The sequence below is a fragment of the Mus caroli genome, unplaced genomic scaffold, assembly GCF_978045245.1.
Source record: "Mus caroli unplaced genomic scaffold, Mus_caroli_1 scaffold_16, whole genome shotgun sequence".
Taxonomy (NCBI): domain Eukaryota; kingdom Metazoa; phylum Chordata; class Mammalia; order Rodentia; family Muridae; genus Mus; species Mus caroli.
In genome coordinates this window covers 18,511,920-18,531,386 of record NW_028227271.1, presented here as the reverse complement: position 1 = coordinate 18,531,386, position 19,467 = coordinate 18,511,920, and the positions used below count along the sequence as shown (strand labels likewise).

Here is a 19,467-nt window from a genome sequence, read left to right as displayed (position 1 = left end):
GGGACCGTAAGATTCTTGCCTTTTCCCCCTTCCTACCTGTTCATGCCAAAGCTCAACCTCTCCTATCTCTGGTGTGCTCACTACTGGTACCAGTGTGACACTCTCCCTCCAGCCTTCCCTGCCACAGGGGACCACAAGTGTATAGTCTCAGCTCACACCAGGCCCTCCTCTGGTCAGCTTTTCCTGGCCTCCACTCTCAGCCTTTGTGAGCACTCATCGCCTGGCTGTCTGGGAGCTCTCTGATATTGCATCTGTTTCCACATCCTGGTGTTAACTCCCTTCCAGCTTAAGAATGAGAATGTTGGGGTGCTGTGGAGTGGCGGGGTGGGGTTGTAAAGGAGGCCAGGCCTTCCTAAGGTCTACAGCCTGCAAGGCATCCATCAAAAGCACTTGTGGCTGCATATTACATAAACCCTGGCTTTGCTACCTGCCCCGAGTGACTTCTCATCTCCAGGGAGCCTCCCAGACTCCATCTCTCTCCTCCTCTCTGCCCCAGCTCTTCTACCCAGATGTCCACAAGACCTGGCCCCTAGGAGGCTTGGGAGTTACTGGGACAGAGGGGAGCCAGTCACAGACAGGAGACCTGTCTGTAACCCGCAGGGTGAGAGTGCAGCCATATGCACTGGCCACCACCCCAGGGAGGCCAGAACCTGGCACTGAGTGTCCCTATCTGTTCCAGAGCTCCCTTTGCCACCTTCTGAGTGGATCCAGTGTGTCATGTGCCATGCAGTCTCAGAGGAGTCCTGTTTGGGCAGTGAGAATCACAAGGACATAGGTGGCAAGAGTCAAGGAGACTCATGCTGTGGAGGAGATGCCTGCAATAGGGCCTGGTTGGAGCTCGTCTTTGATGCCATCTCCCCTACTTCTACCCCCTAGCACCCACTTAGCATAGAACTGAGCCTCAGCGAGCCCAGGCAAGTGAGGTAGATCTTAGCCTAGGCTCTAAAGGATGAATAGGAGTTTGTGGAGAAGAAGAGAGGCATGTCTTGTGAAGGGGACAGTGGGCACAGAAGCAGCAAAGGCCTGAGGGAGGGCAAAGACATTGTATACCTCACACTCCTGTAGATGGGTAACAAGGACACACGGGATGGATAGAGGGATTGAGGCTGCTCTGTCCCCTGTCCCGCCAGGCCTTGGCCACATCTCATGCTTCCCTGACCAAGCCTTCCTCAGGGTGCTCTGGCACGATTGATCATCAAGCTTCCCTCACCTCCCCACACCCTGCTCTTCCTTCTAACAGACTCCTCCCTCCACTTGTCCCTCTTCTTGATGGGAGACATTTTGACCACCACCACCCTCACCCACCCACTGGGATGCAATCCTTTCTCTCTGGCCACCATCCTTCATCCTTCTTCCTAACAGCCCTGGGCAGCATCTTGAAAACCGGCCTCAGTCAGGCTATCTATCCCCTGTTGGAACCTAGATGTGAATGGGACTGGGCTCAAGACAGGTATCGGTAGCTGGACCCCCAACTGCTTAACCTTCTGGTAATGACCTGCTATTTTTAGGTGGCCATGTGGGACCACTCTGGAGTGTTATTACCCATTCCTACCCCTCTGCTCAGGCAGAGATGCTGATCATGGAGCTGGGTGGCTGTGTTCCAAGGGCACTTCCTCCCCTTGGAGTCCCTACTGGCTTTCCAGGTGGCAAGCTCAAGTTGGTGCGGTGAGACGGGGGATGTGCACAGGTTCTCAGCGGCCAAGTTCCAAGTGCTGTTTGCAATCAGGGCTACACACCTGTGGAGATTCAGGGTCATAAACTTCGAGGAGGAACCATCCCCTCCCTTCTGAGGAGGGCCAGTGCCAGGCCACTGCAGAAGCACCACGCCACGAATTTGCATACAGATATCATATCTCCCCAGAGGCCCTGCTCTCAGAGCAGGGTATGTGATATCTATGAGCAGCTCTTGAGTTAGGAAGTCCAGTGGGCCTCCTTCTGAGGTGCGGGCTGCTGTGAACAGCCAATACTGCAGGCACACCAAAGCTCCATAGAGCTTGTCGCCTTGGCCCCAAGCCCCCTCCTCTGGAACTGGTGCCAGTTTCCAGTCTTCAGAGCACACCAAGGACTTTGTTACCCTTGGGTCAGCATGACCTGGCATCAGTTAACCCACCCACCCCCACTGATGGGGTCCTGTGAATATGGCTGAGGCCAGGGTCCTGCAGGGTACTGGGCCTGGAAGTGACTTAGTAAACACAATACTGTGGATCCTGTCTATATTGACTGTGGATCCTGTCTATACTGACTGTGGAGCCAATCTGGGGAAACAGGCACAGGGAGTCATGTGCCTGGAGTAGGCAGGGGCTGGCTGGGCTCTGCAGGGCCCTTTCTTCCTAGTACCCCTTCATTTACAAGCTGTGGCTAGACCAAGGGCTCTCGGGAACATTTCTCAGGGTCTTGTGCTGGGGTCAGGAGTGAGGGTTAGAATAGAGCCTTGATATCCTGATGTCAGGGTAGGGTCTACCAGTAGATCTGACTGCAGGGACAGAGAACTATGTTTAATATGGACTCCCAGCTCACTGCCAGCATCTACACTTGCCTGTGTCAGTCCTGATCTGCAGCGCTGGCAGCAGGAAACAGACTCCAGGCCCCAGTAGGCAGTACGATTACGTGTCCTCATGCTGGTCTTTTGGTCATCGAGATTCCTGTGCAGGGATCTAGTGTTCTATGAAACCTTCTGGCCAGATTCTGCTGAGATGGCCATTAAGACTATCTATGTGCCCTGCCTTCTAGGCAGCGAGCGCCCTGACACCACCCATCTGTTTGCCACATCTGGGAGGAGGCTTTTGGCATGTGGAAGCCTTAGGAGTAGAAAGCCATACTGGGCTACACAACATTATCCTGGCCCAGCCATGGATGTAAGCATCCTAGTGCTGGATGCTGGCCCTCAGCCTTGCAGCACTGGCTAACACTTCCCCTTGGTTCTCTGGGGATGCTGGATGTGAGCAATAGCAGGGAGCATGGTGTGATAAGCATGGGTGTCCCGGGAGCCACTAGGTGGAAGGGCCTCCTCCCTCTGTCTGTGTGACATGGCCCCAAGAGTCCAAAAACCAGTCCAAGGTCATACCATGGCCAGGCAACCAAGGCTGGCAGCCAGGTCTTCAGCTCCCAGATTGAGCTCTCTCCTCTGTAGCACTCCAGATGGGGATGAACGGGCTCTGCTTTCTTCTCATCCTTGAGTGGTCCAGGATACACCAGCCCCTAGGCTGGGGGCATCTAGTGGAATCTGGAATCACTGGGGCTTCACAGATTTCTGGCAGCTGTCCAAGGTGGCTGTGACTCAAGGGACAAGTGGCCAGCGTGTTGTGAGCCACCTCCTGTCTTTGCTCTTTCTACTGCAGCTGGTCTTACAGGGCAGCTGCAGGGAGCTAGCCAATTGTCCGATTGCTTGGTCATTGGGAAGGCATGATTCTCACTTAGCAATTAGTTCAGGCTTCCTGCCCCATAGGCAGTATGGTCATATGAGTCCAGGTCACATGAGCCCTAATGCCAAAGAGGGTCCCTGGGGCCTCTGTGAGCACCAGCTTGGCTTCTGCCCCTGTACCTTTTCCCATAGTTGGACCCTGCAAGTCTCTTCACCCCAGATCTCTGTTCTCACCCTCTGTCCAGGGCGGAAATCCTAGAGGTTACTTTAAGGCTCAAGGCCAAGACTTTTGCCCAACCAGGACTTCTCTGTCTCCCTGTCTACCCCTCTGCTGTCTCTGCCCCATCTTAACCAGGACACAGGAAGAGTTCTGTCCCTATCCTAACTCATTGACCTCTGAGTCTCAGATTTTCATCTTCAGAACAGAGATTATTGTACCATGCCTTAGAACAGCATGGAGATTAAAGGTGTTTGTTCTCACCAGTCCTGAACATAGGGCTTTCTCTCTATTCCAGTTCTCATCTGGTTTGAGCCAGGCATTACCCTCCTGGCATCACTTTTGCTAGGTGTGATCCCTGCCTGAGATGTAGGACCACCTGTCTATCAACCTCAGGACTCTGAACCCCTCCCCTATAACCTTCATCTCAACTGTAAAACCCAAGTCCTCCTGGCCACATCCTTCCAATTCTCTCTCCCGTTCTCTTTCTCTCTCCTCTCTCTCTCTCTCTTTCTTTCTCTCTCTCTCTCTCTCTCTCTCTCTCTCTCTGTCTCTCTCTCCCCCCCCCACCTCTGGCTTTGTGAATCCTGCGAACATCTACAGAATGGCCCATGTGGTAAAATCTCCTCCATGGACCCTTGCCTAGCTTCATACTCTGCCCTGGACCTGAAGTCCTTGGTCTCTGCTTCTGTTGTCCCTGCTCCACAGTTCTCTGTCCCCATCACTGCCACCTGGAGAGCACTTAAGGGACTTCAGGGTCTATGACTATAAGTCTGCCAGATATGGAGTCCTTTTGCCCCTCAGTCCCTCAACTCAGGGGCCAAACCTGGCTCCCGGTCATCTTGGTGCCAGCCCTTACTGAAGCCAGTCCTCTCTTTTCAAATCAAGAGGTAAAGAAGAGTCTTCGAGAATCTAAGACCATGCTGGAGAGATGAAATCTCTCTGCGAGTATGAACAATAATTCTCTTCCCAAACACTGGAACCGGTAGCACAAGCCACATCTGGGGCACAGGACTCTATGCCCCTCAGCAGAGGGGGGCACCTTCCAGGGGCTGAAAAGATGGGGCACAGAGCCTTGCTAGGTAGCTACTTTGGAGATCTACATGCAAAGCTCAGTGGCCTGTCCCCTGGGTGCAACACCCTCTTGCCCCCCACAGAAGAGGTAACAAGGGTGCTGGAGTGGTTTTGGACAGCAGAGGTAAGCACTCCCGGGTGTCAGCCTCAGTAGGATACCAGCTGAAGGGAACTAGTTCTTAAGGATGGAAGGACACAGAAGAAGAGAGGGAGAGTGACAGCAGAGGATTGCAGATGCCAGGAGCACCAGTATGGATCCCAGAGTAGGAGGGCTGGAGATCCTGATGTGGGGAAGGGAGAGGTTAAGATTGCTCCAGGGCCAAGTGTAAATGATGTAGGGCAAACTAGACACCCCAGAGTGCTCTGCATACTGCCTGCCCCACTTTTAGAAGCTGTGTCTGAATTCCCAGGCAGCCCCCACAGGTTCAAATCAGGAAAGGAAGAAATAAATTCTTTGTGGCCCTTTCCCGTAAGCTGTTACAATTCTATCTTTGTTCCCCTCATGAAGCAAAGGCTGGAGAAATGGACAGCTTTTCAAATTTCTGTGGAGCCTTAAATAGAAGGTCTAGGGCAGGCTGTGCCCCTACCATTTACTGGGGCACCAGCTGGGAGAGAAGGCAACTACAGGGATCTCTCAGCTGCCTTTTGGGGTGACCTTCAATCAGAAGACATGGCTTGCTGTGGAGCGGGAGAAATCAGCAAACAGGCACCAGGGAAGGCCGACATCAAGGCTGCTGTCTGCATAGTCCAAAGCTGCTGCCCCTGCTGACCTTGGCTTTGTAGAGTTCAAGGTCTTGAGGCCTTCCTGGATATGAGGAGACAGTGGGTTACTGGACTAAGCTATGGACAGCTGCTGCTCCCAACTGACTCCAGTGCTCCCAATGATGAGCGAGCAAATAAAAAGGGTAAGCATGTGCACATGTTCAAACACAAGTATGCACAGATGTGTCCACTCAGGCACTCACAGAAAAGTCTGGATGTGCACGTAAAGGCAGGAATACATGCTCACACATACATGTACACACATACTTTTCTTTTTCATCTGCTCACATGTGTGGTTATTCCAAGCCACCGGTGACCTTGCGGAACACAACCCACTGATTTGATAGGATGTCTGCCATGATAAAATCCAAGCTCCCTCCTCCCTAGCAGGAGGGCCACAGGAATTTGTGTTCTTATCGGTATGCCCCAAGCCAGAACCCCCTGGAGAAGTGTGGAGTCAGCTGGATGCTCTTCAAAGTTGCTGTTTCCTTTTGTAGTCTCTGCTTTGCTACAATTTGTTACTATGTATCCTTAGTCCTTGAGAGCAGATACTTTGAGACCATATTGGATTAAATTTTCACCTACCTATTCTAGCATCCATGGGCGTCACAATGGAATAATAATAATAATAATAGCAATTATTGTTATTGAGGCAGTGTTTCTCTGCATAGCCCTGGCTGTCCTGGAACTAGCTCTGTAGACCAGGGGGGCATCAAACTCAAAAATCCATCTGCCTCTGCCTCTGGAGTGCTGGGATTAAAGGAGTGTGCCACCACTGACTGGCTTATTTTATTTGTTTTTAATCATTAATCTCAGATGAAATTCTAATTCCCAAGGAGTTCCTAGTCCAGTGAGAAAGACAGCTAAGACGCAGACACCACAGTCCATCAACATATAGCAGGACATGGGGAGGGGAAATCAAGGAGGCCTTCCTGGAGGAGTTAATGTCCGAGATGTGAGCCACTAAAGGAAAAGCAGAAGTGAGCACCAAAGATGCCCTGCAGAAGGAAAAGTGAGCAGGGAGAAGTCCAAAAGTGAGCAACTCAAGTCCAGTGCCTGGAGAGAGGTGAGACAAGGCTGGGTCATGGGACTCTGCTCAGGACTGCAGGCTGCCACAGCACAGGGGTATGGAGAGGGAAGGGGCTATGTGAGAGCCTGACAGCCTATGGCATCAGTCAGGTGGGGCCTGAGCAGAAAGGGTCACAGGGTGGAGGGAAACTCTCCATGCTTACCCATCACCTCTGCCTTCCTGAAGCCCTTCTACGGGGCTTGAAATAAAACAAGTCCCAAGGAGGTAAAGCCACAAGCCAAAGTCACCCTAGAGTTAGCATTCAGCTTCAGAACAAGTGTATTAAGGGGGAGAGAGCCTTGCCCAGGCAGATGGGCCTCCCTCCTGGAGCCTGGAGCTCTTCCAGACCCTGAGAAAACCCCCATGGGGCTCACCCAGTTTAGAGGGTTCTTGAGGACCTTGGGTCCTGCCAGGTCTGTCCTAGCTGGCCAACGTGTTGGGCTTCCTCCCAAAGAAGGCAGGGGTGACCAGGCAAAGAGGTGCAGCTCTGGCCTTCGTGTCTCTCAGCCTGGGGACTGAGCATCCCCCATCCCGGACTGAGAAGCCCAGCATGTACGGGAGTCAGGCTTTGAATCTTGCTCTTTGTCAATGCGCCAGAGCAAGCTCCCCTCGCCCTTCTCTCTTCCTGCTCCCAGCAGGATCTGCGGCTGTTCAGATCAAAGCAAGAGCATGGGACAGTGGCCGGGAGGAACTGGGGTGACCAGCCATGCACAGGGTAGAAGCACAAAGAGATTGTCCCTGTCCCAGGATGGGCTTGGGTGGTGACCTTCAGCTGGCCAGCTCTGGCCTTGCTGGATTCACTGAAACAAGTCAAGTCCCCAGGGCCGTGGGCTCCAGGCTAATTCTAGGCCTGGGGAAAGCACAGAGCATGAGACACTGAACATATTTCTCTACAAGGTTCTGTCTGGAAGGTCATGTGCTTGCCTCCTTTCCCCCAGTCAGGACACGCCTCCTTGGCACTCTCCCTCTGGGGCCTGTCACAGTCACACCTCCAGATACTACGCAGAATCCCAAACTGGCAGGGGCACTGGCAGGGGCGTTCTTGATTAGGCAGCCTGGCCTCTCGTCTTACAGCTGGGGACAGACTGCCTGGAGGCCAAGGTCACAGAGCCCAGGAAGGAGCATGAGGACTCATGAGCAGAGCCACACTTTCAGCCTCTCTACCTCAACTCCCACTGCTGGGAGCAGGTGGAGGAGCAGCTGCAGGAGGCTCTCCCAGAGCCGCCTTACAGCACCTTGAGTTTTTATCGGTTGCCACTCTGGGCAGTGAAGGTGGAGGGTTAGCTCTGGGATGGTGACAACCTTCAGCACTGTAGTCGAAATCTCTGCCTGGTGATGACCTTCCTGTACGAGGGAAGTCATGGCTCACTTGTACGAGTGCATTTCCATCTCCAGTTGCCTAGTAGCCGGCACGTGGAGTCAGTGATGTTCTCAACTTAAATAAGGGCTCCATAGACTGCAGGATGGCTAGCATGAGGCTTGAATTTGGAACTCTCAACACCCAGACAGAAGTTGGGTGTGGCTGCTTAAGACTGTAACCCCAGGGCTGGTGGGGTGGGGCGTGGGAAAAGAAGGGTCATCATGAATGTGTGCACATCTGCATGTATATGTGTGCATACACATTCACACCACATACACACCACACACACCACACACACCACACACACACACATACACACACACACACACACACACACACACACACGTGTGTGTGTGCGCGTGAACTAAAATTAAACACCCAGCTGTGTGTGCAGTAACAGCATGCGAGTGATCCAGGTTTCTCATCTACCCCTGCTCTGGGAAGTGAGAAGGTGCACACTGTGAACGAAACAGTCTTCAAAATTCTGTTGAAAGCCAGGAAAAGATGGCAGGATGAAGAGGAACCCAGGTCCCATCGAGGAGAAAGACCTGGAGAATGTCAGAGCCCTCTTCTTTGAAGCATCGGACGAGACTGGAGAAAGCCAGGCTTTGGCGGTAGAGTGGAGAGTCTGTGAGCAGACAGAGGTCAGGTTAGGAGGTGCCACTCCACCAGCAGGGCCCCTCCACCAGCAGGCGTCCAATGCCTCACTTTCAGGTAAAAGTAAAGCAAGGAAACCTGCCTCTTAGCTCAACTTCCTCTAGCAACCTAAAAAGAAGACTTCCTTAGCACCTAAAGGAAGAAAAAGGAAAGGAAAAAATAGACACTCAGTCATAAAGTCTGTGGCCTGGAAGGCTTGGCAGCCTGAGTTTTATCTCTGGGTGGCCCAGCGGAGTTCAAGACATAGATTTGGTTTCAAATGACCTGGGGTGGTAGCTGTGTAAGCAAACAGAAATCATTCTTAGAAGGAGCCTCATTCAGTCTCATGGAACCCCAGCAAAGACTGGCTCAAAAGCACAGCGGAGTGCTGGGAAGTACACACCCAAAACTACACCCAAGGTACCGCGAGGAAGAACCACTAGACAGAAGCCAGGCATAGCGGTGTATGCCCATAGCAGTGCATGGGAAGCTGGGACAAGGAGGATTATCAAGAGTCAGCCAGGGCTGTAGAGCAAGACTTGGTCTCAACCCAAGAGCAGCTGATTGAGCAGCGGCTTCCAGACACTTATCAGAGACCACATCTTAACCGTGATAGAGAGATGACCACACTTAGGCCCAGCACATGACGTATCTCAGCTTCTGTGAAGGTTTGGATGAAAATGCCCCCCCCCCCATACCCACAGACTCAGGGAGTGGCATTACTGAAGGTGTGTGCCCTTCCTGGAGGAAGGGTGTCACTGGGCTGTGGGCTTTGAGGTTTCAGATGCTCAAGCCAAGCCCAGTGTCACTCTCTCTTCCTGCTGCCTACAGATCCAGATGTAGAGCTCTCAGCTACCTCTCCAGCGCCATGTCTGCCTGCATGCTGCCATGCTTCACACTGTGTTGATAATGGGCCATACTTCTGAACTGTAAGTCAGCCCCAATTGGGGCTGTATATGTTTTCCTGTATAAGAGTTGCCACGATCATGGTGTCTGTTGGTCTACAAAGTGAGTTCCAGGACAGCCAGGGTTATACAGAGAAACCCTGTCTCAAAAAACCAAAAAAGAAATAATAAAAATAAAATAAAATAAAAACAAAAAACTAAGCTTTTCCCAAAAATCCTGCAGAGGAAGGACTGTCTTGTCCAGGGAGTGCTAGGTGGGTAGCCAGCACCAGAAGAGGGCGTCAGATCTCGTTATGGATGGTTGTGAGCCACCATGTGGTTGCTGGGATTTGAACTCAGGACCTTCAGAAGAGCAGTCTCTTAGCCGCTGAGCCATCTCTCCAGCCCCTGTCCAGACTTTCTAACACACACTTGTTATATCATTGTGCTTTTCCTCCTCAGTGTATGGCAGACAGAGAGAAACAGATTTGTTCTTATTAAGTGAAGTACAAGCGAGGGGCTGGAGAGATGGCTCAGCAGGTAAGGCAGCTTGCACCTGACCTTGACCCTTGACCCTTGACCCTTGGAGCCCATGTGTTCCAACTCGCACAAGTTTTCCTCTGCTCTTCACATGTGTGCCATGGTGTATAAACCCCCCCCACACACACCATAATATTTGAAAATGTAAAATACGTTTTTATAAGTGTAAGCAAGTATAGAGCAATAGGTCAGTCATTAAAGCCCTGTAAGCATGAGGGCTGAGTTCAAGCCCCACAACTCACCCAGGCACAGTAATGCCAGGCCATGTAATCCCCAGGCCAGGCATGGTAATGCAACTTAGAATCCCAGTGCTGGGGAGGTAGAGACAGGGGTTTTCCTGGAACTCACTGGCCAGCTGTGCAGCCTGGCCTGCTTGACAAGTTCTAGACTAGTGGGAGATTCTGTCTCAACAGGAAAAAAAATGGATAATCCCTGAGGTACAATACCCAGGGTTGTCCTCTGGCTTGCACACATACACTTGTAGCCATACCCATAGGGACACACACACACACTCTACACAGAAATAGATCTATTCAGGAATCACTTCTGTATATAGGGCGAAGCAAAGTCCCCGCTCTGAACAAACTGCCTGGTTTTCCATTGCTTTCTTTCTAATTTTGCTTGCACTTTCCCGAACCTGCATGGGAAGGGCTAATGAACTTGGAATTCAAATCCCCAAAAGTCATTTAAGTCAATTTTGTAGGCAGCAGCACACTCATGGATGAATTTTAGCACTTGGACCTGCCTGCTTTCTGTTAACTGCAACCCCCGCCCCACCCCACCCCCAGCAACCCTTGACAAGATGGCTGCTTTTCTGTGTCAGTTAGGGGAACCTTCTGAAACTGCTCACACCTCTGTCCTGGGGTTGAGACCACGCTCAGCTCTGGCCAGCTCAGTAGCATAGTTCCAATATTCCTCGAGTGTGCCTTCTCTGCGTACTGACCTCTGCTCCTTCTCCTGGGCCTAGGACAGGTTAGGACAAGCAGACAGGGAAGTCCTGGTGTTTGAGTCTGTGGTTGCCTGGCATCTCTCTTGGCTCCCCATTGCTTGTAAGACTAAGCCCCAGCCCCTTTGCCTACATTCCAAGACTCTCTGTGTCCTGGCAGGATGATTTCTGTAGCCATACCTCTGGTCTGTGAGGCTACAGAACTGGCTCTTGCTTCCAGGTATGAGAGAGCGTGTGGCCGGCACCCTTCATCAGCAAGAAAAACCGCAAGTCGGTCTTCTGTGGGAGCCTCCTGGATGCCAAGGCCACACAGCTAGTGAAGGCAAGCTCTTCCCCATCTAATGAGAGAAGGAGCCAGGGAATGACCCAGGAACGAATAGACTGAGTTTTCCCCAAGGTATCAGGGGTCTATGGTGGCAAGTGCCAGGGAGAGTAATTAGGCTAGACAGTGCATGGCCAGCCTAGAACAGCGTAGCCCATGATAATGAGGGAGTATCAACATGTGGTTCAGCAACTGGGTAGAACCCAGAGCCCAGCATGCTGCCTGTCAGCACTGTGGTTGCTGGGCAGGAAGATGGAAATCACTCTCTGAAAGCAGCAGCTCAACCCTTGGTGGTCTTCTTAGCACCGCCACGTAGCTTTAGAGTAGTTTTAGAAGTAAAACATAGCGCTAATACTTGACAGAGACGCCAGTTCGTTCTGGCACTTCCTCCCAGGGAATGTGGAGATGGGGGCTCCAGTTCCCAGCCCATTCTCCAGCCAGCTAACCACTTTTTACTAAGAGCAAATCTGTCTTTCCCATGGTGGGGGAAAGGCTGGCCCCATGTTCCTCACTGCCCCAGGCATTTTCCAGGGACATGGAATGCTTCTCACACTATGAGGAATGAAGCTTCCTTCTCTGAGTCTAGCTGCCCCTCTTAGGGTCCTTCCTGAGGCTTGCAGACAGAGGGAAACAGGCCTCTCCAATCTGAGCCCTGGGAGGGTGCCCAGTGCCTTGTGCCACAGCCCCATGTGTGCGCAAAACTCCTGCAGGCTGTGCCGCCCACACCCTGCTCCTTGGCCTCCTGGAAGATCAGAATCAAGCCCTCGCATAGAATCTTGTATTTCACGGTGCAAGTCTCAACATAAGCCAGTGTGTTGACTTGAAAAATAAATATCACAAATAAAGGCGGGGGAGAGGGCTGGGCACGCAAAGGCCAGAACCATGTCAAGAAGTCTTTGCAGCTCACCTAGTGTGGATTAGTAAACAGGGCCATTCAGGCCAGAGGTGGCAGGCAGCAGCAGGGGCCTCGGATTTAATCCACTTTGAGACTCATCATGGGGTTGTTAGCACTTGGTGAGGCCAAATCAGAACGAACGCATCCCTTCCTGATAACACCAGCATGTCAGATAGGGAATTTTCATTAAGAAAGGGTATTTCTAGCCTGGTGGTGGTGGTGCATACCTTTAATCGCATCATTCAGGAATCAGGGGCAGGTGGATCTTTGAATTTGAAGTTAGTCTGGTCTAGAGAGCAAGTTTCAGGACAACTCTGTGTCTACACAGAGAAACTCAGTCTCACAAAACCAAACCAAAGCAAAACAAAGAGGGATTTACAACAATAACATTTTATAAAAGATACTCAGGGGGGAAAAGGCATATTTCTTTAAAACAACAATAAAAGCTGAAACTCTTCAATACATCTTTCCCTCCAGTTTGCTGAGGAGAAAAAAAACAAGACAAAAGCTTCATTGAACATGATCCATCTCCTTCTAGGGAACCAGGTGTGGGCATAGTACAAGTCCATATTTTGGTAACATCCAAGGCCACCCAGCTGGCCTTATCTTCAAAGGCAGCTCTTCCTGAGCTCTGCAGATGTGCTACAGGGCCAGAAGACCCTTTCGCAGAGTGCTATGGAGCCTGGGGCCTGCAGGCTGCTCTGGACAAGAGAGACTCCTCTGTAAAGAGGAAGAAAGTGGAGGGGAGAGGAGTGGGAGGAGGCAGCTATGGCGTCTGCAGGAGGGAGAGCTATGCTGAATGGTAGCCAGAATAGGGCAACCAGAAGCTGCCAGATTAGGGGGAGAGGCAGGGAGGCTGAGCTAACTATGTGGAAGGAGAGCCTGGAACAGAGAGCAGCTTCAGCCATGAGATGGAAGCCAAGAAGCTTTCTAGAGGGTAGTGGTGGCGCACGCCTTTAATCCCAGCACTTGGGAGGCAGAGGCAGGTGGATATCTGAGTTCAAGGCCAGCCTGGTCTACAGAGTGAGTTCCAGGACAGCCAGGGCTACACAGAGAAACCCTGTCTTGAAAAACAAGAAGGAGGAGGAGGAGGAGGAGGAGGAGGAGGAGGAGGAGGAGGAGGAGGAGGAGGAGAAGGAGAAGGAGAAGGAGAAGGAGAAGGAGAAGGAGAAGGAGAAGGAGAAGGAGAAGGAGAAGGAGAAGGAGAAGGAGAAGGAGAAGGAGAAGGAGAAGAAGAAGAAGAAGAAGAAGAAGAAGAAGAAGAAGAAGAAGAAGAAGAAGAAGAAGAAGAAGAAGAAGAAGAAGAAGCAGCAGCTTTCTAGAGGAGGGGAGGTACCTCTCGGCACAACTCTCAGGCTAGTGGTCATCACAATATGACCTGTCTTTCAAAGGGGTCATACAAGCACCTTCTTTATTCTCCCACAGGGATCCTGGGAAAGACACAACAGCCCTGCTAGCTAGATGGGAAGACTCCTGTAGGAGTTAAGTCCAATACCAAAGTTACAGAGTGACTAATGGTCAGAGCCAGACTCTGCGCTGAGGGGACAGAGGTGGTAATATGTACTTTCAAGCCCCAAGGAGATGCTGAAACCCAGTACCAGAACCTAGAGGGATTGGGTTTTTCCTATTCATTCAGACCCAGAATCGTGTTTAATTTATATAGCAGGCACACAATGAGAGATTCACCATCAACTAGAATGACTGTAATAATACACTGCAATAAACTTGACTTGAAAATGTGTGAAATGTTGATTTCCATTCAGTGTTTTCAGATTGAACTTGACCACAGGTTCTTGCAAACAGACAAAGCACATTTCGTTTGTTTTTTTCTGAAGCTGGCTGGGTCTCTTTGCCATGTCGAAGGCCATGGCTGCCCTGGAACTTGCTTGTGGACCAGGCTAGCCTCAAACTCACAGAGATCCACCTTCCTCTTCCTACCAAATGCTGGGGTCCATGGCGTGAGCTACCACATCTGGCATGAACTGGTAACTGACACATCAGGCCTTATCTCTAAGATCCTGACCCTTGCTCACTCAAAGCTGTGAAGCTCATGGTCCTATCTCTGGTCTAGGACAGAACAAACATCCTTTGGGAACTGAATCTGTCTCCTTGACTTTACATTGAGACTCTCACAGTACCCAGCAGGTCACTCTGCAAGCCCAAGCTTTGGATTGAATAAAAGGCACCCATGACCCAGTGCCCAGAGGCATAGCCCACTGGGGATGTAGTCACATGGATCCACAAGGAGAGTATCTGTCCACTGTGGGGGGAAGGGAGAGAGGGACAAAGAGCAGAGTTACTGTAAGCAGGGTGCTTTGACCTTCCAAGATATACAAAGACAGACATCTGACCCATGGTGAGCAAAGGCAGTCTGTAAACTTAGGTTTGGAGATGGGTTAATTATCAAAAAGGGTAGCATGCCAATGAGGCAACAGTTTCTGAGCAGAAGGTTCCAGGTTCTGCAGGCCTCCAGTAAGTTTATAGCTTCTCTGCCCAGGTGACAGCCAGTATTTGACATAGTTCTCAACCCAACTGTTGTTCTGATGGCTTCCTGGGCAGGGCCCCACCCACCTCTGCCCACTTTATATCCCTTCCACAGTCTCCTCCCCTGAGCCTGTCTCTTCTCACCACAGCTTTTGAATTGTCTGATGCCAACTCCAAGAGACTTAGAGCCAGGACTGTCCAGAGCACCAGGCTCCTATGTCTGCCAGAGCCTGAGGTGTCAAGCCAACAGTTGGCCTCTGTACCAGATCAGTGAAGATCACAGAGTGGATATGAGGTCTGAGAGCATCCTCACTCCCTCCAGGTGGCTTCTGCCCTTGATTTCCTCATCTGTGAAGTGGGGGTAGGTGGAGCTGCCTTCCAGGGCTCCTGTGAGTCTCATATCTAAGGGTGAACACACTTTGTTTCCTGGATGGTGAGTGCCAGTCCTAGGATGGCATCCAAGGACATACCAGGGTTGATCTTCACTGAAGTCCACCTTGGGCCACCAGCAAGCCGCTTCCTATTTTCCATCAGCAAATACCTACTTCCCCTGCCCTGGTGGACTTCCACCACCTGATTGAAGGCACGATTCCAGGAGATCAGAGGCCACTATCCTGGCAGATGACACAGGACAGGAGGCTTTGCAGATCAGCAGAGGGCAAGCCAGTGACCCTCAGAGGCCTTGGGTGGTTCCTGGAAAGGTCTTACATAAGTTGCAAGGTAAACATAGATGAGCCTGGACCCCAGACCCATGGGAGAATCTCCAAGCGCTGGTTCAGAGCAGGTAGTGGGGTTCCCATGCTTTCTGCATTGAGCGCTAAGCCACTACGTGTATACTCACTGCAGGAAACTCCCCCCAAGTTACCCCTTCCTTCCACCTTTGGCAGGTGGATGCATGCAGCAAGGGCTTTACAAACTGGCTTTCTCTCATCAACCTGCAACAGGTCAGGAAATGTGGGGGAAGGGATGGGTGTGGCTAACCTGCAGCCCGTGGGCCACTTATACCCCAGGATAGACCAACACATTTGCAGGTGACATCCAGCGTGAACTATAAAGCACATGGCCCAAGACTCTCAGTGGTTACTAATGTGCCAACTAGGGGACACAAGGACATTAATGGTGTCTACTTAGCCCTGCACAGATGGTGTCTCTGTTGTATGTGTATCTAGACCCCCTCAACACCTTAGGAAGCAAAGAGAAAAGATGCAGAGGTGTCCCAGAGTCAGGCATGCACTCTCTGAGACAGCTTCTTGGAGGGGAGGGGTATAGGACAAGCCCTTGCATCTCTTTCCTCTCAATACAGTCTATCAGACAAAATTCACTGTCCTCTACAGGTGACAGAGAGCCATTTGAGGAGGAGATGTTCAGGATCTCTAAGAGAGTCTGGATGGAAGGAAGTCTATGTTCCAAAGTGATTCTTCTGGACAGAGCGTCAAAACAAACAAAACCAAACAAAACCCGCACATTTTCTCATCTTGAAACCTTGGGCACTCCAAGAATCCCAACTGTCATTATTTTTCTGTGTTCTCTGTGCTCAGCAGTTACTCTGCTGGCCCCTCTCATTCCGAACCATTCTTTCCAGATTATTCCAAATGTCTGGTAGAACTGGGTTAACAGCAGAACACTGCAAAAGAAGGCAGCACTCCTGCATGTGGACTCTAATCTTTGGAGCTCAGGACCTGCAACCAAGCACCCTCTTTTCAGTGGCCACCCCAACCACCTGGTACACTAGGGAGGATGTCCTTTGGAGATGCATCTACTGTAAGCCATTCTCTGGCCATTCTCGCTCACTGTTATATACAGGCCAGGATAGGAAAATAGACTAATGTTGTCTTTGAATATCCCCTGGGCCCTTCAGGAAATCATACAGACAGGTCACTGTGCAAGGTCTTTTAATTTTTCCATTTTTTAAATTGTATGTGGCAGAGTAGCTGGTGTGTGTGTGTGTGTGTGTGTGCTTGTGTGCATGTGGAGGAGGTCAGAGTACAACTTGCAGGAGTTGTTTCTTTCCTTCCACCGTGTGAGTCCCCAGGTTGGAATTCAGGTCATCAGGCTTGGTAGCAAGCACCTTTACCCATTCAACCATCTCCAGGGTCTCACTTTTGCAAGCTTCGAAGCATAATACAAATAGTAGCTATTTCCTGGCCACTGTGTACAAGAAAAGGCGAGCTTGTCAGTAGGCAAGTAGGGAATGTTCTGTGGGTGTCTGGCAGGTGGGGCAGAGTTCACCACAGGTATGAGGCTGATGAGCAAAGGTGGGTTTAAAAGACATCCCTGAATGTGCCTGTAGGGTCTGGTCTCCAGTTCCCAGGGTAAGGAGATGTGCGCTGAAAGTGTCCTTTCCCTAGTAGGCTCTCATTGCCACAAATAGCATAGTGGCAGGCCCAGCGTGAGGACAGACAGGAGGGCTGGCATAGCACACATTTCGTTCCCAAAGGAGCGGTGTCCTGAGGCGTTGGCACCCCGGGGGGGCATGTGCATTCCGTGACTGAAGATCCAGGGGCGACACAAGCAAAGCGACTGCTCTGGGTCGCAGCCTGCTCCCGGTTGCAGCCTCCCCCCTGCGCTGTCAGTTGGCAGAGCCCCAGTGCCTGAGCTGGACACAGTCAGCCCCTCAACCCCTGAAGCGTATGCAGAGGGGCCACAGCCCGGGGCGGGGCAGAGGCGGAGGGTCGGAGCGGCCGCGCCTCCCTGCGACCGTCCTTGATGCCCTTCAGCCTCTGCCTTCCCCGCCCGCCACACCCACCCTGGCACCTTGGCCACCTGTTGCCGCGTGCCCCAGCTCGCTCTTCCTTTCTCCCCATTTCTCATCCTGGGACTCTGGAGATCAGATCCCGCCTGCCCGTCCACCTCCCCACGAACTCCCGGGACTCGGGGCACAAGCTGTGCGATCTAGAGCAGCTCACCGAGGGCACCCCGGAGGAAAGCTCAACCCAGACCCGCAGCCTTGAACTTCAGTCCTGGCCGGTGCGCGGGGCTGGGAGCAGGAGGGAGTGCGCGCCGGGGTGCACCCTTCCCACTGACTGTTCTCCCCCGTCAGGTGACCTTGAGCAGTCCCTTCACCTAACCGGCCTCAGTTTACCAACGGATGCCCGGGCCCCGAGGCACTAAATGGGCATCGAGGAGAGCTGCCCCGGGCCTCTTAGGCCCCGCCCTCCCCCGCAGCAGCCAATCAGACGCTGCCGTCCAGGGGGTGTGTCTCGCCCTGAGCCGCGGCCCGGGCCTAGGGGGCGGGGTTTCCGGGGCGGTCACCTCGCCGCGGGACCCCGCAGGGGACGTCCGAGGGGCGGCGCGTGTCGTGGGGGCGCGGCTGGCACGGGCGCGCGTAGGCGGTGCCGGGCCGGGGCCCCGGACGCTACGGTCCCACGACAGGGGTGACGGGGGGCGGAGGCAGCCGCTTGAGCCCCTCCTGGCGCCTCCTCCTGGGCGCGCTTGGCCCTGCCGACCTGCAGGCGGAGTGCAGCCTCAGGTGCCCAGGGGCTGGAGGGCGCGCGCGAGGGCGGGGAGCCAGGCGTCCCCTGTCCCGGGACAGTGAGGTGGGTGGACAGGGAGGGGAGGGGCTCGGTGGCGCATGCGCGCGGACTAGGGGCGCGGGTCTGGAGACCCACAGCCACTGGAGAGGGCACGCGCTAGGAAGGGCACACGCGTGCGACTTTCAGGGCCCGCGGAACTGTCCGTCACTTCGAGTCCCCTGGAGCGCCGTGCGCCGGCTCCGAACATTGGTGTTCGCAGCTGTTTTGGGGGCTGGAGGGTTCGTGGAGTCCTGGAACTGGAGCGACGCTGGGTCCTCTGGTTGTCCCCTGGAGGGGAGGGCACACGGGCGGGGACATCGGGGCGCTCCCTTCTCACGGCGTGGTGCATTTGAGCGTAACTCACCAGGAGGCGTTTCCTGAGACCCTCGGGGAACTTAGAGGAGAGGTAACTCGAGGCTCCCTGACAGACTGATTCTGGGGTCACAGCCTAGGCTTTACTGGGGACCTGAAACGCTGCCGGTGGGTTCGAGTCACCAGCAGCCGACCCTCTTTGAACACTAGTTTCCTCATTGCTCCTGATCGTAGTGGGGCGATGTGGGCCCCAGCAGTAGGGTAGAGACGATGCCAAAGCTACCCTAGGTCTCTGCCCTCCAGAGGCCAGTCTCACAGCGGGTCCTGTGTGGGGCCAGCTTTAGTCTCCTCTGTGCAGTGGCAGCGCGGCTGGCCTGATATGGGTAAAGGGAGCCGGGAGTGCCTGTGTGCTAGTCGGGAGGGTGACTCTTCCCCAATACCCACTCCAACTAGCCTGAAATAACTGCACCTCTCCTTTTCCCAAACTTTTTTTTTTTTTAATTTAAAGGAGAGAATGTTCAGATACTAAAGAAAATCCACGGTGGTATATGATGTCTTTGGGGGCACTCTGCCACTGGGGTGCTCACCGACCCCCAACCCCAACCCACTCCCTTCCTCTAAGGAAAGCAGAAAGGCCCCTCCTCTCCTTGGGGGAGGAGCACAGAACTTTCTTGGGCGACCCTGGGACACTGTAGTGGTTGCAGGCAACAGGGTCACAGTGACTTTCCCAAGGTGGTGTAGAGTTGGGGGAGATCCAGAGAACATATTGTAACCGGTTCCTTCTTTAACATTCTACAGCCAAGACTGAAGTTCAAGGCCCTGCCTTCCCTGTGTACTGACGTTTGTGGCTGGTCAAGTTCGGGAACAAGACGTTGTCATCACAGGTAAAGAGGATTAATGGACGGCTTCCAGACTGGAATATTGTAAACGCTGTCTTTGGTTGCACTTCAGATAGCAACAGGGCTTGGTTATTTTGTGGTGAAATAGTAAATGTCTTTTCAGGGCTCAGGAAGCCAGGTAAATGGGTAGTCCATGTTTCAGTTCTGGGAAAGTGTGTTTGCTTCATGGGAACCACATTTCTTTATGGCAGACT

The 19,467-nt window shown here is 52.6% G+C and overlaps 1 protein-coding gene and 1 long non-coding RNA gene across 7 annotated transcripts in view; both read left to right on the top strand.

Moving 5' to 3' along the window:
- The first annotated feature begins 6,309 nt into the window (after positions 1–6,309).
- Positions 6,310–9,928, top strand: LOC147000720 (uncharacterized). The gene is made up of 3 exons (XR_015045634.1): positions 6,310–6,480; positions 9,311–9,408; positions 9,826–9,928. It is a non-coding gene; the product is annotated as an uncharacterized LOC147000720 (long non-coding RNA).
- A 7,395-nt stretch (positions 9,929–17,323) lies between these two features.
- Ppara (peroxisome proliferator activated receptor alpha) overlaps positions 17,324–19,467 on the top strand; it is a 72,087-nt gene continuing 69,943 nt past the window's right edge. For 2 of the 6 annotated variants that reach the window (XM_021183373.3, XM_029470087.2), the window contains exons 1-2: positions 18,122–18,468; positions 19,173–19,258. The gene's annotated coding sequence lies outside the window, so the exon portion shown is untranslated. Of the gene's footprint in view, positions 17,518–17,928; positions 18,087–18,121; positions 18,469–18,521; positions 18,543–19,172; positions 19,259–19,467 lie in introns of those variants that run through there. The other 4 variants (XM_029470089.2, XM_029470088.2, XM_021183374.3 and 1 more) reach the window with 4 other exon arrangements.